We start from the raw sequence: 17,551 nt of genomic DNA, 5'->3' as shown, positions 1-17,551 counted from the left end.
TATATATATGTGTATATACTCACGGACACGTTACGTTGTAGCAATCTCGCTTTACTTAGTATATGTCTCGCAATATCAGCTGTAGAAGTCGGTCGGTTATCATGCCATGCCATGAATCAAGCAAGTGGTTGTGTTGTGTTACTCGCAGAGCATAAGCATAAGCATGTGTTTTTTTCTCGCTCTCCTTCACTTTTTTTGCCTCTCATATATTCTTTAGTTGTTCAGAATATTTAAGTGGTTTTCCGGTAGCTTTCTAGTAAAACCAAACACCTGCATGCATTCTGTTTACTGTGTGTGTCAGTAGGACAAATTTGTTTTCATGTCTGTAGTGTTCATTTGCGACTGAACGACGAAGCATGCGCTTTCCGGAAAAACGTTCTCTCCTATTTCTCTCTCCTTAAGCAGAGTTGCCACTAACGGTGAAAGAAAAAAACGCTTTATTAACTTTCTCATGTGATTATCATATATGCGAAGCAATATAAAGATCAGAAAATAATTCATCGCCCTTCTCGACTCTGTCGTCTTTCCAGTCCCATGACGTTCGTGAAGTGAATTAATTTGTATTGTAATCTTGTCTGCTTCACTGGGACAGGTCGCACGATTGCATTTTAAAAAAGTTATACTTTTCTTTCCAATCTTAGCAAACGAACTTTCTTTGTTACAAAAATCGGCCAAAAATTTTACTCATTACAACTCAAGATTTTTCTCGGATTTTATGTCAAGTCGATCGGAGTAGAATTTTAGGGCATTGTTTCTAACCATTTCTTGTTGTAGATACTTTGCGAATTATTGTTGTTGCCGGAGCGCCGGCAAAAACCTACGTAATGATTCCTGTGAAGGCCTTTTTAAAAATGCCGTTACTCCCTTTTAAGTGACGACACTTGCTCTGCTAGTAGAATGGTGATTGCGGACACATGCGGGTGGAGAGAACTGTACCCGACGGCTTTACATTGCCTGCTCGCGTTGAATTGAGAGATATTGCATGCGTTGGAATATTTAGTACATGTACCGGCAACTGCTTACCGATTATATTCATTTCTCCATCAAATTGTATGCAACAGCCAGGAAAACCTAAAATAAAGCCACTTTTGTTATAAAAGTTAATTCGGAAATATCTAATCATGTTTGTCCGTCTGTCCTTCATAATTGCATAAGCTCATGAACTTGCTTTCACGAAAGGCCACAGACGGTCACAAAGCGCATTGTATTAGGCTATGAAAATGTAAATTCTATGAAAACTATTCGCTTGCTCGAAAGAATTTCTCGACACCTGCTTCAACCAAAAATCGTTGAAACGATAATCTATTCTTAGAAATAGAATTGAAAAGTAAGATTGAAATTTGTTTCTACAGTTTTGCAAAGACTTAGAAGATTACGTTGCTAGTTAAGAGCAAGTTTTGTGACTTCCTGGATCATGGGCAAAATTGTCCTCAAATTGACCTCATAATCGTTTCGCTTATTTTTTAAACTTAAATTGATCGACTGATGGTCCGAAGACTTTACATGTTTCAACAGTTATTTAGTTGATCCATCCATCCTCTTTTCTAGTTTTTTTTTTTTTTTTTTTTTAATATTACCAATCACTCAGGAGATATACTCCTGTTCGTGCAATACGACAACATGGTCAGCGATCAAATTGAACGGTGTTATCCCTTTACCGAGCAAATACTCACTATATCTACGACGAAAGTAAGCTTTAACCTCAACAATCGCGGACACTGAGGGAGAGATGCATATCTCTTCGGAACCCTATTTTTACGGCACTAAGATCTGCATTTTCTCACACAATTAATTTATACAAATCTTCAATAATTGAAAATTTTTTACTGCCTGTGAAATTTTAGGGAAAGCTTTTTTAAAACGAATCTTTTTATATGCACCATTTATAGCACAACTGTACATTAAGTTTATGCGGATGGATGCAACATTCAGAAGAATTTGAGATCGACCCATCTTTTATTGTATACTATATATTAATTTGTGAATCGATTTAAGGTTGTATGTTTGTCCATCCGTCTTCATGTCTGGTTTTATTGTGTTAAACCTCTAGATCGTGTTTTTTTAAGTCTTTTAATGAAATCTATTACAGCGACGAACAACTTCGTCGACAATTTCCTACATAAAACCGTATTTTGAAAAGCCGAAAACCTGAAAAATTGTATTAAACGAAGTACTACAGGGGTATTTAACAGCGGACCGTAGTCCATTATAGAACTTATACTTGTCGAATTTAACTTTAGCTTAGGCATCTTTTAAATATTCGACGCAACGTCGAAAAGCAAACTGAAAGATCTATAGAAATTTATCAAACAATTTTCTCTTGATGCAATCGTTTAAATCTGGAATAATAAATTAATTAAAATGTTAAGTAATATCGTCAAGAACTGATATTTACAAAATAACACCGAGAAGAAACTTTTCATCACTTCTCTATTCCCTTTTCCCTGTTCGCTGCTCCCTTCTCTATTCATCGTTTGATGTTTTTTCGAACTTTTAAACGATTGCGTTAAAGTTCAACTTAACAATTGTTTTCATTAGATGCTTGGAAATTTCTTGAAGAAAGCAATTCTTTCTCAAGCTATAGCAATTATTTTAATTAAAAAAGAAAAGCAAAAATAATAAAACAAAATGAAATAATTTCAGTACGTATAAGTGACATTTATAGTTACGTAAAGTACATACGTGCATATGTGTGATAAATATTTCATTAAGCCATTCATATATGCCAAGGCAAGTAGACAGCGAAGTATGATGCGGCAAAAAACTTTCTTAAAAGGATTAAAAATATAAAAACTATGAAAATAAAAATGAATACAAAAAAAACAAAAACAAAAGTATGCCATAGTTGTAGTTTATAGTTTAACAAGTTTTTGTCAAGTAATAAGTACGAGCGGTATTAGTGCAAGGCGCATATAGCTATATACAATTAAATATTTTATATTTTGAAAATATTGCATCCATGAATATTGCATCCATCAAACTGCAATTCGGATCAATTTCAAACATAGTTGCGCAACAAGCGCTTATTCGGTGTTGAGGTTAGATTCGATCTCCATGATCTAAGGTTAAGTTTTGGAAATCAATAAAATGTAAAGAGTAGTTAGCAGAAGTGGCAACACCGCGTCGATCGGAGACAGCCTTTAGCTGCAATCAATTTCCGTGGTTGTGGAGGTTCGTAATCGATTTGCTTTTGCGGCTCTATTTCTTACTTACATATAATTGAGAGCTGCTCGGAATTCGATTATATGGAAACGATGCTCATGCTCATATAAAAAATAGCTGAGGAAGAAGAAACTGCCAAACTTATACAACTCTCTCCATTCCGAGTAAACAAAGACAGTGTAAGTGACGAAGCCTGTTAAATAGCGACAATTGCCAAAAGGAGTTAACACCAAACCATTCTTGATTGTAGTCAAGACCGACGCAAAATTAACCAAACCAAAGAAAACCAAAATCGTTCTATGACTCTATTCGGGAAGGAACCTCCCTATCTCTTTCCCTTTTCTCACTTTCTTCATGACCGTCTCCATGTTACACAAATCCGAGACATCGCCCAAGAGATTGGCATAAATTAAAAAAAATCAAGTCGTCCACCACAAATCCACTGCATAGTACTGCATAGTTTTATATTTGCTTGAGGATAACTCTGTAGTTGGATTTATCTAAAAAATAAGAAAAATCTCATAACATGAAATATCATCGCTTCGTGCGTATAAACGGCCGTCCTCGTTAAACACCGAGACAGTCTAAACAAATAACATAAAATAAAAAAAAAAGTAAGAATATTATAGTGAGGTAAGGTGCATCATTGAATACCCTACACCTTTTCGCCCAGTACAACGTTACATTATTTTCATGCAAAGACATGTATTGCATTAAAATCCCCGAATTGAAGAATGCTCAAAGCGTCGAAAGACGTGATCCAAATTTAGCAAACTTAATTTACTTTCCAAAAATTTTACTAGTTTTCAACTTCCGCCATAGAAAGCTAGAAATTAAACTTTCTCTCCATATAAGGGTTTGCTTTTCATGATAACCCCTATATATCTTAGGATCTAAAAAATAGATCTATGTAGCCCACATTCACTAGTGTTAATTTTTGTGGTTAATTTGCTACTATGGACCAATTTTCATCATAAAATATTAAAAATTAAAAAGTGAAGAACTGTTTATACGGATTATGGTCCAAGAAATATACCCAAGTAGCTCAAATTTGGTTCACCTAATTTTTATGTCAAATTACTCGCATGAACAAATTTTACATCATGCATACTGACAATTAAGTTTTTAGGCATATAAGGGTTCACATTTCCTGCGATGGTATGCAAAAAATAGATCTGCGTGGTCCAAATACGGTAAAGTTGATTTCTTCGTCTATTTATTTTTATGAACCATTAAATATTAGACTAGAAAATTAGACCTTCTTACCATATAAATATTACATATTCGTAATTGCGACGGACAGACAAACAGACAGACAGGGTGATAAAAATAATAAAAAATGCGTTTATCTTAAGCTCTTCGGGGCGCTACATACGTCCGCACAAACCCTATACTTCCTCTAATATAAGTGATGTAGGACACAATGATACACCCTACGGTTATGACGGACGAAGAACTCACAATATGTAAACGCTTTCGATAAGCGTGAATTTTAGTCCATGTGTCCTTGGATTTGCGACCATTTAATCCAAATTTACACTAGGATATCAAATTTAGCGGTATACTCTGGCAATGCGATCGGTCACTACTAACAAAAATACCAGAAAGATGTGCACTCTTGTTGCAATTGTTTCACTTTTGTATGAAGTTTAACGTTCCGAAGGAATCGTTATGAGGAAACGCTCCGATATCAATTACAGTGTAAAGCAGAATTGTTATGGCCGGCAAACCACAGAGTAATTGTTCAGCATACGGCTATTAATTTGCAATACTTCCTACTTAACATCGTCAAAATCAAACTCGAAATCCGACTAACTGAAGATCGACAAAATCTCCAAGAAATAACAATAAGTACACTGCTGTATATATTCAATCATTAACATTTTGTTCGCACACTATACTGATATGTAAGCATTTTATTGTTGTCCAGTAGATTCCTAATACGAACGTTACGTTTCCAAAGACGCCAGGTTGAAATATTTTCTCATAATAATTATGTTTTAATTGCCTCAAGCAGTTATTAACCATAACTAGAACTAAAGGTCAGATAGGACATGTAACCATGGTCTTTAAATAGTAAGCTTTAATTATTAGAAATAATTACTAATTAATTGCATAAATCTTTATACGAATCAATTGTATATTCACATTACAAACGAATTCCATGACAAATCCTAAACAATGCAATGGAAAGCCAATTTCTTTGATAACTTAATTATTAGTAACGTTGCGAAAATATATAATAAACGTATTCTAAATGAAAGCAAGCGTTAATTAACTTTAAAGACCTGAGGAAGAAAATTATCTTTAATAATAAATTACTTAAAAGTCAAAGGTGAACTCAATTTCAATATGGACTGGCAGTAATGCTAAAAATAAATTTAACAAAGCCCAGATAGATAGAAAATTGAAACAATTTAATCGGATGAGGTGGACTATTTAATATCCTACATGTTTCTACAAAGCTTGTCCTTAATAAAAATTATCGAGTGCCTCGATTTTTGCTAAAATATTACGAAAATTACGAGCAACTGTTAGAAAAAAGAACATACAAGAAACCACATCGCATAGACAAATAGTGGGCAGACAAATCTCAGACGTTTGCATTCACTTTGATTATTTTGCACTAGAAAAAGGCATTTCTTGAGAAAAATTGATACAATATATATATAAATCTCTTTCTACGGTTTTTTTTATAACTTTCTGGCAAAAAGGCGGCACTGTGGCGAAACAACGACATTGGTTTGACAGCGACCTAATTATCGACTAGTTTCACGCTTTTTCAGGGTTTCAAAACCACGTGCCAATCAAGCCATGGCGCATCGGTTCGAACAGGTGGTAATCAGAAGACGCTATGTCTGCTGAGTAAGCTGTGTGCGGCAGAACTTCCCATTCGAGCTGGAAGAGTGTATCCTTGACAACTCTTGCAATGTGCGGCCGAGTGTTATTAAGCAAAAGGATGACTTTAACTAGGTTAACCATCTTTTATAACAACACATTGTTCAGATGACGTTCGTAGATATATGCAGTAATAATTTCATTCCGTTTCATTTCCGTCGTAATGCACTACAACTTGCTGATCCTACCATATGCATAGAAAAACTTTATGGTCATAAATGTTCTGCTTCGGTGTCCAATTTGGACGACACCCTCGGGGCTAGATCTTTAACTTGTTGCACTTGGGACTATCAGGATAGACCCACTTTTCATCGCCAGTTACAATACGCCACAGAAAAGGGCGCGACTGATTTTTTCCAATGTCAGAATAAAAGTAGAAATTTGTATATTATATATGTACGTGTGGCCGTTGTTGGACGTGTTCTTTGACCAATTTTTCTGCCAAATTTGAAACTGATAGCTTAATTTTTGCGGCCAGAAGAATTACACAGAAGACTACACAAACGAACAAAAGGATAGGCCGGCATGCTTTGATCGATTCTAAATTTGACGCGTATCCTTCTGGCCGTTGCAGATGCTTTGACAAAATAGATATACCTCTCTTCCTTCGACAATTGGTATAAAAATATCTACATAACCATTAAAGTAGTAACTCACTGGCTCGTATCGAAAAAGTATGCTTGAAAATCAAGACCGCCAATCCGTGCAGATGTAAATAAAAGGACGATCTTTAAGTTTGTCCTCGAGCGAAGCCCTCTCTTTAAAGACAACAAGATATGCCTTAGAGATGTTGAAAAGATTTCGGATTGACACTTTGTCAATCTCTTTATGTACAATACTCTAATAGCGTCACATAAAAAGTAATTTTATGGTATGAGGACAATGCTACTTGCCATCTTTATCGATCTAACATATTCATGTTCCCTTACCCGTAGTAAAGTAATATTCTTAAATCCGAAATATTGACTTGGAAAGTTGAACATTATCCAGACGTTGATAGTGAAAACACATGCAGATCTGATCCGCTCACAACAATTAAAAATCTAAAAACATTCTGATATTCATATATATATTTGACCTATGCGGAGTTGAAGCACAGATTTCCTTGCCTATCTTCAGATAGATGAATTCTATGAGCAATATATTTGCACTTATTTTAAAACATTTCATTCGGGATTGATGACATATTTTTTTCTCAACTAACTAGGGATTGCTTAAGGGTATCGAATATGAGCTTCACTTTTAAGAAAATAAAATAATCGAAAAGTAAAATTTTTTGACAACTAGATCATAGCGCTCATCTTGATAACCTTTTTTATTTATTGATTAAAAATTTCATCATCCATTACATTGCTGTAATTTGAGGAATTCTCTAAGCTCGCTTTGTTTGAAACTAAGCAACTAAGAATAATTCATTAACGGAAATGTGTACTGCAAATGTCCACATTAAACAGACATACAGACATACAGATGGACAAATGCGTTAATGTATTTGCACTGAACAAAATGACAGATATTCTTTGAACTTGCAGATATTCTTTGAACGTACCCAAGATGTGACTTACTGTACTGCTTAAATGTATTTTCAATGTATTTCGAAACTGTTTCTCTCTGTGTTTACACCTGGGGTAAAGTCAATAAATGCACAATAAATAACGTCGTAATAGGCTTATGAAAAATTACAGTTTATTTATCATTATTTTTCTTTTTTTTAAGAAATATATTCTGACATTTATATTGAAATTATAATAAAATATCTTGTTTTAATGGTTTTAACATTAAATTTTCCCTTGTGTATGTAAACTGAGACAATTCAATTAAATGATTACTGTTAATACCGTAACATCTGTTTGTACTTGTTAATGGGAATACATTAAGATGACAGTCCAATATTGGTTATGCAAGCATATATTAAATACACATATATACATATATACAAGTAAATAAAGGCCACATCCTATGCTTTGCGTTCTTGCTCTCTTTAACTGCAACATTGGACTTTTTATTCACATCTTGCATCCACCTCACCACATAAACTCTCGTTGTTATTGAAGATTACAGGCTTCTTTGGACAAAAGCCCAATGAGCGATAAATTGCGCTCTCCATTGAACAAGGCAAGCTCTCATCATTCGAATTTCCGATATGAAAGAATTAAAATGAGTCAACCTCTCCCCTCGTGGGAAGGTAAAATCTATCTAACTGAAGGTGGTCTTCAGTTGTTAAGAGTCCATCGTTCTCATCCAGATATTCTACAAACAATTCTATGGAAGCTACCTTGTAAGTACAAATTCTGACACCCATGGTACCCATGCTTCACACTGAGACGCTTTTTTGATTCCCACTTCACGCAACAAAAACTTGTTTTACATTCTGTTTATATGTACGGGCTGAGTTCAAAAAAAAGGGTCATTCTTCTCGAAAAATATTTGTGTATTCATCAACATCCATTTTCTCCCCTTGAAAGCAATCCTTCTTATTCGTAAATCCAATGTACGTAGCCCACGCAAGTTGAGAAGCCATCCCGTTTTTGGACACACCTTGTGTACCTCGAATTGATATCCAAATATTTCTTTTTAGATTTTCAATGTCGAAGCAGAGACACATTGGCACAGCAATCACACGATGCCGGTCACAATACTAGTTCCCCCTTCTCAGTGGTACACTCATAGATATGTGAAGATTCTGAGGGACTACTACTAGCTGACTACATAGAGAAGAAGCCTACTCAATAGTTTTTTTTATGGAGGACTCCACCTGGCGGGAACACACCTTGGTTTATCTGTTGTCCCATCAGCCGTTTTTAATTAAGCGGTCCTTAGTTCTAAAAATTGTTGTTGTGAAACGCATACATAACTCTTCAGGTCCTGCCGTCATATGTTAAGCTCCACATAGTTCCAAAAATTACGATGTAAAAGAAAAGCTTGGTATTTGGTATCAGTTCTGGTAACATATATAATTCCTTCTTAGTTGTCAAAATCAAAAGCCGTCTTCAATTTCCATATCACCCAATGCAAAACAAGCAAATATACTTCTGGACAGTTGTCTACTTAACCGATTCTTCACCAGATTCACAGTGAAGCTTAGAAGCAAACAACCAGTAGAGTAGTGTTTTTCCACGTCATGTATTTTTTTTTTTAAAACGACGAACAGAGAAAGTTATACCGCCAAGTGTAAATGTAAATAAATCGCCTTACTTAACGCCGTATATTTAATACTCAATAGCTAACATATTATGACAATGGGAATTAAAAATAAACATCAGTATTTATGGCCGTGGCCCTAGGTAATAGTTACTCTTATGAAGGAAAGGCACTGGCATTATTTAACGTTTTTATAGCATACGCCAACAGCACTACTAGGGTATATTAAGTTTATGCGAATGTAAGTAACACTCAGAAGGGCTTGCGATAGACTCATCCTATGTTGCGTCGATCCAAATTTGTCTGCCCGTCTTGTTTTCTTGTGCTCAATCTATAGGCCGCAAACTTTTGAGATATTTTGATGAAATTTGATACACTTGCCCAAGCATGAAAGCTATTGACCATGACTACATTCTGAGCTATATAACGCCTTATTTTCAGAAGTTGTTATATGAATAACTGTAGGGTGATAAAAAGTCTTTTTCCAAGTCTTTTTGTTTATGGAAGGAAAGGCTATCTTTTTTTTTTTCATAAAAATTAATAAAAATTAACACTCACAAGGTATTGCATTTTCAATTAATTTGTAAAGTGTTTAACATGTGTACACAACGTCAATAATAATAATTTTTTTTCAATTATTTTCAAAGCTTAATTACGAATATTTCATAGGACACTACCGTTTAGTTTGATGATAAATCTTTATAACTAAAATGCCTTTAACCCCATCAAGGGCAGTTGTTCGGTTTTTCTTTCCTTTTTTATTCAATTTCAAAGAAACCTTTTTATATGAAAATAGTCTAAGTCTACTTCCTTTAAAATATGTTTTTAAAATTCAAATAATGCGCAGCCACCCAATACCATGCCAGCCATGTCTTAACGATAAATTCCGGACATTATAACCACACACTAAAACATAAAGGGGTTGTGTAAGTTTGAAGGGACATTCAGTGTTATGCTACATTCTTACGTCGGCGATTGGGTCGTTAAGATTCTCAAGATTCAAGGCTACCAACTTGGTGGAATTTACAGCTGATGCGTTGGAAGCGTTTGACCAATGCAAGTAGACCAATGTAATTTGCGCTGACTTTTCGAAAGCTTTCGACAAGATCGATCATAATTTATTCGTCTTTAAGTTGAAGTGTCTGGGTTTTGCTAATAGTATGGTTTCATGATGTCAAAGTTTCCTGGCTGGTCGTCGGGCTTTATAATTCTTGTCTTTCACGTTCTGTTCATGGTTTATCTGGTGTTCCTCAGAATAGTCGTCTTAGCCCTATCTTTTTTACTTTATTTATAAATGATCTTTCTAGTTGTATTCAAAATTCTAAAGTTGTAATGTTTGCGGATGATGTTCAAATTTTACATTCCATCCACGTGCTTAAATGCTTTCTTATTATACCCGCCACTGTAAGATGGGGGCATATTTATTTCGTTTTTTTTTATAATGTACCATCCAAACAGAAACTTCAGAGACCCTACCAAATGTACATATATTCTTGATCAGCGTGAAATTCTGAGTTGATTGAACCGTGCCTGTCCATTTGTGTTATGTTTGTTATTGATGCCCTCCTGATCGGAACAATGAAAATACCGACTTCAAATTCGGTAGAAACATTGTAAGCTGGTTGATACTTCAAATGGGTAAAATTGATCAGAGCAAAAGCCCGCAGTGAAGGATAAACTGAAGCAACTCCGTTTTCTTAACAAAAATTTTTGGGTTCTTGGTCGTTACTCAGAAAGTGAGAGTGAAAAAGCTGGAAGGGTGAAATTTCCCAAATTTACTTTACAAAACAGTATACCCTCTACGTGCAAAAATGGAAAAAATCGGCCATGTCCACACAAAGTCATAATTGATAATATTTTATCTTTTAATTTTTGAAGTTTTATAATCATTTATCATAACGCAAACAAGGCAAAATGTTTTAAACTATATTGTACACTCTTCAAACGAAGATATATTATCTGCCTAAAAATGGTTTACTTTTAAAATGAATACGATAGACACCACGATTACAGTTTTCTTAAAAATACCAGCGATATGGGTAACAAATAAAAGAACTTCGAGAGTAGAATGCGAAAAGCAAGACGGTGGACATGCGAGATTCGGCTTCCCCTGAACATAACTTTCTTACTTGTTTTTATTTATTTGTTTAGCCATAAAATTCGACCAAATTAAATTGACAGCCGAAGTCAATTATCGTTAAAAACTAAAACAAAGTATATAATGAGAAACGAGGAAAAAAAAAATTGACGAAAACAAAAAAAAGAGTAAAACTTATGTATAAATAAATAATAAGAGAGAGAGAGAGAGGAAAAGAAGAAAAGAAAAAAGTATGTATATAGCTAGCACAGAGGCACACCCGCAGCTGGCACAGATCCGAGATGTGAATGACCCCCTAAGCCAATGCAAAAATGCAAAAATCCTAACAACCGATGATATTAAAAAAAACTCAGATAATTTTCGAGTGATACCGAAATTTTATGATTACAAGTTAATTCAATCGCGTGCATTAAGAAGACTTAAAGAGAACAGTTGATTCTACTGAATTGAATCTACATAACACCTATAGAAAGGAAACACACACAGCAGAGGCATACAAAAGTATTAGTCTGAGTAGCTTTACTCAAAGAGAGCTCAATGTGTGAATTAAAATACAATCTATGGTCGTATAGAACGACTAAATCCATGAACGAATTTTCATTTTCCAATTTTTATGAATCGTAATGAACGAATTCCTCCTTGAGAGGTTTTAATTTCATAAAATCTTGTGAGCACAATGGAACCAAATTATTTAAGTCAGTTTGAAGCTGACACGAGTGAAACTCCAAGAAACAGGAAGAAAATAGTTTAACATCATCAGCGTACATTAAGTTATGGCTGGGCTTAATCATCGAAGGGAGATCGTTGGTATAGAATGAATAAAAAGAGTCTTAGGTGGCTGCCTTAAGGGACACGTGACGTCACGGGAAATTCATCCGAACCTTGAAAGATCGATTGCGAAGATATGAGCTTATCCATCTCACTAAGTACAAAGCGAAGGCAAAGGCTTGGAGTTTGAAGATCAATAATTTATGGTTAAATAAATCAAAAGCTTTGCTGCTATGTATTATCTCTAGAGCGATCTAAATAACAATTAACAGCCTGCCGTTGAATTTAAAACAACGTATGATTTATCACTGTCATGGGTAAACTTCCTGCCTACTTCGTATTTAATTAGTAACTATATTCTCGAACATGTATCAAGTGTTAACGGTTTAGCTGTCACGCTTGCCTCTAAAGTCAGGTTTAACATCCATATCGAAGCTTCAGTTAATAAAGCTTAATTCATTCTGATGGTCTAAGGAGAGTGTAACTTCATATTCGCCCTTGGCTAAACCAATTCTAGATTCTTCAGCCCAACAGCAGATACGACGCTACGGCTTTATGAGAACAGATTAGAGCTTATGGGTTTACGGTCCGTCATAGAGGAAGGGAAATCTCTCCCGGCATTGTCAGATCGAATTTGTTTTTTCTAGGCTTCTTAGGCAGTACGTTCCTTTGAGATTCGCTCAATTATATTAATTGTCTTTCGTTTAATTCGTTGCTGCTCTTACGTGTAACGGTAAATGAGAGTTATAACACCTTAAACCTATTTTTCAGTTCAAACAATGTAATAAAAAAAATTTATATTGAGTCCGTAGCGCGAACTTTTAGAAATATTAAATTAAATGAATATTGTTTTGTTATGCAACCCATTGCTGTTGACGCCTGATGAGTTCACACATATTTCCAATCGTGACGTTAACTAGGAAGAAAACTTAATAGCTAGCAATGTTGATCAATAAATTAATAAATAACAAGAGCGAAGGCTTCCCCTTCGCTAGTAGATCGGTTCACAATAACTATTTGTCCTTGATTTACGTAGTCTTTGGCAAAATTTTTCCAAGTAAGAGCTATAGGAGAGAGCTTATAGTCCCCTGCCTAGGAAGTTACAATAATTTACATGGTCTTAACTCACATACAACCGTGAGACTTTAATTTTTGCAGCAAGTAAAGAGATTGGCTTATGATTTATTGCGGATGTGTTGTTATGTTTTATTCCCTTTCCCATTAGTCTAGTTACCTTCCTTCGTTACGTTCAATATTTTTTTTCTTTCTCTTGCATTGTTTATGAACATTTTGTATTATTGTGCTTTATATTAGTTTGGGGAAAAAGAAATCCATTATTTTTATATGAACTTCAGGACTTTATTTAACATGCTTCGGATTGTCCGATTTGGGTCGAATATGCACCGTTTTGTTGTATGATTTGTTGCCATTTTAAAGGTAACTTCAAAATGCCTCTCTCATAGAAGTCCTGGTCTCTATTTGCAAAAAACTCTAGTAGTCGATTTTCACAATCCTCCCTAGATTCCAATTTTTTATCATTAAAGAAATTTTGCAATGCAAGAAAAAGATGATAATCGCTTGGTGCCAAGTCCGGACTGTATGGCGGATGCATTAAAACTTCCCAACCAAGCTCCCGAAGTTTCTGGCGAGTCACTGTAGATGTGTGTGGCCTAGCGTTGTCCTGGTGGAACACGACACCTCTCCTGTTGGAATATTCTGGCCGTTTCTGGTCAATCGCTATCTTCAAACGGTCCAGTTGTTGACAGTAGAGATCAGAATTTAGCGTTTGGCCATATGGAAGCAACTCATAATAAATAATCCCCTTCCAGTCCCACCAAATGCATAGCAAAACCTTCCTGGCCGTTTGAGGTGCTTCACCGCTCTTTGACCACGATCGTTTTCGCACAGGGTTATCGTATGTGATCCATTTCTCATCTCCAGTCACCATCCGTTTAAGGAATGGGTCTATCTCATTCCGTTTGACCAAGGCTTCGCAGATGGAAATTCGATCCATCATGTTTTTTTCTGTTAATTGGTGTGGCACCCAAACATCGAGCTTCTTTTTGAATCCAGGTTTGTGTAAATGGTTTAAAACTGTTTTATGGTCGATTTTTAGCTCCTGGGCGATGTTACGACTACTAACATGCCGGTCAACTTCGATCATTTCTCCGATTTTATCGACATTTTCGACGACCGGCCTACTTGTGCGAGGTGCATCTTTAACATCAAAAATTCCTGAACGGAATCTACGAAACCAAAATTGCACATAATTGGCTGTTACAGTATCGGAACCATAAGCACCATTCACATTTTTAGGCGCCTGGCTTGCATTTGCGCCTTTGTCAAAGAAAAACTGTAAAATGTACCGAATTTTCTCTTTGTTCACTTCCATTTTTAACACGCTGTAACTCACAACTCAATGCACCAAACAAAAAACAGCAAAAGAATTTTTTTTACTGCGAAATGTCACCTTTCCAACGAGCATAAATCTGAAATTGTTTGATCGATACTTTACGAGAAATCTATCAGTGCAGCCATCTACCGAAAAAATAATGGATTTCTTTTTCCCCAGACTAATATTTACACCTTTTATAGCAGGCATTGTAATCAATTATAATAGACCTTAATGGTTTCGTCAGTAAAATAAATTAACAAGTAAATAAAGTAAACATTGGGTCGTCAAAGATAAAATTAGTTGATAATTATTAAATATTGCATAAAGTAACTTTTAACCCATTAACTGCGAATTTCATCCCAATGACGGCCCAATGATATATAAGGCATGAAAAAGTGTAGCCCAAGTACAACATAAGTGCACATTTTTTTTTTCTTTTTTTTTTTCCTTTTTTGTTAAACACACGCAGTGCATTGGACGTAAACTGCTGCTCTTTTTTTCAGAAATTAACTTAGGCTACTTTTAAAACAAAGCGTTCATGTTATGATTGTTTCTTTATTAAAATTTTATTGCTTCTGGTTATTTTTTAAAATCGAAATAACAACAACATCAAAAAAAAAAAAAATTGCATTTTTTTTATAAAAATTTTCAAAAAAATTATTAATTCTGTTTAAAACCACCTTGTTGTTAATTATAACCAGGTTTTTGTGTGTGTGTGTGTGTGTTTTTTTTTTTTTTGTTTCTTTGACCCTACATGAACATTAATAGCTTGTTATTATCTCTTGTGCTACAATAATAAAAACGCACATTGTGTCATTTCCAAGTACATTTTCCGCTATCGTGGTCAACGATGGTAATAAGGTTATGAAAGTGTGTTTGTAAAACGATACATGATATTATGAAAAACTATCCCGATAATTAAGCTTGTAATTAGGTTATGTATAACAGTAATTATTTACAGTTACGTTGCTACTCACTTAAAAGTTCTTTCATCAACGATCAATACATAATGATTTTCCATTTAAGAATATTTCTTCAGATAAGTCAGTACATAGCACCAATAAACAGAAAGCATTTTGTAAATCATATAAATAGATGATGGACATCTCGTCAATAATATCAACATCTGACCTAACATATATCATTTATTTGTTAAGGTGTTAAGCCATCGTTTACTTGTAGAGCAAGTGGAATTCTTTGCGCAGCGTATCTGAATAGTTTCTAATAGAATGTCGCCCCGTTCCTATATCAAGATTGCCAATATACAACAAATGCGTATGATTTTGTTCACCCTCCGTATTTTCCTACTGATGATTTTTTTGCCTTTGTATGTTCCTTTATCTGCATATTTTTTATTTATTTTTTTTTTTTTTGAGACAAAAAAATTCGAAATATACTAAATAATTAACTGTGACAATATATGGCTTTCCGAGTAATTGAAAGTTCGTTTAATAAAGTCTTCTACCTGTGGACTTTTTTTATCCCCATCACCGAAGGATGAGATACATATATCCAGTTTATCCAAACGTTTGCAACACCCAGAAAAAAACTTCAAAGGTCTCATAAAAAATATATATGCATTCATGATCAGCGTCAAATTCCAAAGCGACTTAAGTGTATTCGTCTGTCTATTTGTTTGCGTAATGTCTGTGATGAATGCAAATAGGCACCAATCGGCTTCGAATTTGGCACAAAGATGGGAAGCTCTTACACACAGGTTTGCATTGAAATGGAGCCAAGTCCATCAGAGGACATTACCATAATACGATATAACCTGAGACCATCTTTGTTCTCAAAAACAGCAAATGGTTGGATTTTTGCTCCTTACTTATGAATCACAACAGATACAACGAATAAAAACTGCGACTTGTTCTGCCAGACCTGCCACGCCTACTCAATATTATAGTACATTAAAATTTCATTCTTTTATCGAACCGCACAATCTCTGCCTATTAGTGATGAGCATCAAACGGTAATGGTAATGAGTATAAAAGAATCGATCGCAAGCGAATATAATCTTCTTACACTCGTTAAAATTGTATTTTTTTTTTTTTTTTTTTTTTGTTTATTTTTTCTTTCATTAAATTTCCTTTAACCGTGTTCCATTGAAAAAAAAGAAAAAAAACTACATAATTATATTGATCAATTGAATTATCATCAAATTTAATTAAAACTACAAACGAGGCAATGCTTAAAGAGAGAAAACAATTTTTAATTAAAATCAATCACAGTTTGAATTTTGAACGTAAATGCGTTATTGTCTTTCTTTTCACTGCACTGCATGGATTTTATAAAATTCGCATTACGCCTCGTCCAATTCAACGGAAAGTACATTTACTTGTAGTTTGCCATTTAATTTAATGGTTATTAAACTTTCATGTCCCAATAAAAGGGAAAATATACAGAAGGATAAAATTTTTTAAATTTTCCAAAACATTAAGCATGTTTTTTAAACAATACAAAGCCTAAGCTAAGCGCTTGCACATAAAATGTATATCGGGGAGAAGACGTAATGGCATTACTGTGTTAAAGATCATTATATTTTTTCTTTGGTTGTTCTTTCTATACCAAGGGATGTATGGAATAACTTCGCATAAACGTAGTATGATGCGTATGGTGTGGATGAGTTGTAACAAACTTGACTCAAAATAAACATAACTTTCTCGTTGCAAATGTAATCGACTTAACGCGCCAAGTGGGACTACTGGGATATCTAGGGTTAAAAATCGACATTGGCATAGGGATAAATAATAATAGAAAACATTCAAAATTTCCCATTTCTTCTTCCTAAACAGTGTTGGTTAAATGATGTATTTTATATATATATGTACTAGTGAGTAATTGTGCTCTACGCTAAAAAGATTTTATGCAACTAAGACAAGTAACTAAATAACAATGAACAACGAATTTTCCATTTCAAGACACATGGACGGATAATTAAAACTTAACTAAATCAACTCGAAATCTTTCTCATAACATGAAGAAAGGACGAAACAAGTAATGAATATAAATATGGATAATATTCAGAGAGTAACACGATTCCAATAAATTGTCTTTTCTCACACTCATCATCAGAAAATAGAGGGCGC

The sequence above is a fragment of the Glossina fuscipes genome, unplaced genomic scaffold, assembly GCF_014805625.2.
Source record: "Glossina fuscipes isolate IAEA_lab_2018 unplaced genomic scaffold, Yale_Gfus_2 42, whole genome shotgun sequence".
In the NCBI taxonomy this organism is placed as follows: domain Eukaryota; kingdom Metazoa; phylum Arthropoda; class Insecta; order Diptera; family Glossinidae; genus Glossina; species Glossina fuscipes.
This window is presented reverse-complemented; position numbering follows the sequence as displayed.